This window comes from Doryrhamphus excisus, chromosome 14 (genome assembly GCF_030265055.1).
Source record: "Doryrhamphus excisus isolate RoL2022-K1 chromosome 14, RoL_Dexc_1.0, whole genome shotgun sequence".
NCBI lineage: Eukaryota > Metazoa > Chordata > Actinopteri > Syngnathiformes > Syngnathidae > Doryrhamphus > Doryrhamphus excisus.
In genome coordinates this window covers 6,266,647-6,268,702 of record NC_080479.1, presented here as the reverse complement: position 1 = coordinate 6,268,702, position 2,056 = coordinate 6,266,647, and positions in this window count along the sequence as shown.

Sequence of the window (2,056 nt, the reverse complement as noted above, 5' to 3'; positions counted from 1 at the left end):
GCTGTGCTTGATTCAGGATCTGCATCCTACTCCAGTAGCCTACCCGGTCTACGAAAGCCAGACGTTCGGAGGCTCCTCCTCCAATTGCGAACCAGCCTGGTGAATTCAGATGGTCTAGCCCAGGGGTCCCCAGCCACCGAGCCGGGGACCGGTACCGGCCCCGTGGCGCATTTGCTACCGGGCCTCACAGAAATAATAAAGAAATTATTATTATTATTATTATTATTATTATTATTAAGACCGCATTCTGGCCAAATTAACTTTGGCCTGTGCCCCTTGACACACCAATATCCCTGTCTACTCTCTACAGATATAATAATACAACTGGATTGGATGTCGGCATAAAAATCCTTTGGCGCTAGCAGTACATCTTGTTTTTTTATATCTATGTGCGCTTGTCCTTGATAATAACAAAGGAACAACACATTTGTTCCTGCAAATAATTAGCCCCCACACTAGCGAAGAGGACTGAAAAACAGACGTCTTTGGACAGCTTTCTTACGGGGAAAAAGGCGCCTGACGAGCCAGAAGATGAGCTTACAATCTCGAAGAAAACAAAATCTTCTTTTAACAGACAATAGCAAGAATCCTAACTAAAATATGGGTGACTCTCAGGCGCCAAGTCCAAAGCAATGAAGCCTTCAAAGCTGCTCCGGCACTTAGAGACTAAGCACCCTGGAATAAAAGATAAGCCTTTGGAAAAAAAAGAGCGAGTACGAAGGACAGAAACAATTACAGAGGGCCACCATATCAACAAATGCGAATGCACTGAGAGCATCGTACCTCGTGGCGAACCACGTTGCTAAAGCCAAGAAACCTTTCACGATTGGAGAAGAACTTATTTTGCCTGCGACCGAGGATATTTGCCATGAAATTTTAGGAGAGGCTGCTGTTCAAAAGGTTGCATGGGTGCCTCTTTCTGCCAGCACCGTCACAAAGCGCATTGATGGTATAGCGGCCGACATAGAGGAGCAATTGCTGGAGAGAATTAAAAAGTCACCATGGTAGGCGATTCAGGTGGATGAGAGTACTGATCTTGACAACAAGGCAACAGTGCTTACTTATGTGTGATATATTTATCAGGAGGACGTGCATGAGTGCGCATGTTATGTGCACTGTTGTTACCAACAAACACAACGGCTGCAGAAATATTCAAGTCCCTGAATGATTATTGATCGGCAAAACTGAGCTGGTCATTCTGTGTCGTGTGTGCACGGACGGAGTTGCTCCTGTGACAGGACAGCTGTCTGGTTTCACCACTCGGATTAAGGAGGTTGCACCTGAATGTGACGCCCCGCATTGTGTTATTCACCGAGAAATGCTGGCCAGTCGAAAAATGTCAGCTGAGCTTCACAACGTATTGAATGATGTTGTTAAAGTTATTAACCTCATCAAAGCTGTTCCAGCAGCTTTGTGAGGAGATGGATGCTACGCACAAAGGACTTCTTTTGTACACAGAAGTAAGATGGCTATCCGGAGGGAGATCATTGGCCAGAGTGTTTGAGTTACGAGAGTCGCTGCAGAGATTTCTCTCCGAATAGAACCCTCCACTGGCAGCTCATTTCAGCGACAAGGATTGGGTCATCAAACTCGCTAACCCGTGCGACATATTTAATTTGCTCAATGAACTCAATTTGTCACTTCAAGGGAAATGGCAACTGTGTTTAAGTTGGCAGATGAAATAGCTGAATTTAAAGCCAAATTGGAATTGTGGGATTGGCGAGTGAACGGAGGGATGTTTGACATGTTTCAGACATTCGCAGGGATTTGGAAAGACACATCACCTGAACGTGCGTTCTCTTAGCTGGTTCACAAACGCCTGTCTACACTTTAACAAGAGTTTGAGCGCTACTTCCCAATCACTAACGACACACAAATTGCAAAGGAGTGGATTTGTGACCTGTTTGTGAATAAACCGAGTGATTCGAGCATGTCTGTGCAACAGGAGCTTGTAGAAATCGCAAATGACAGCGACCTTAAACATACATTTGAGACAACAACTCTACCGAGGTTCTGGATTAAAGTCATTCCAGAATAACCTGACATCGCTACAAGA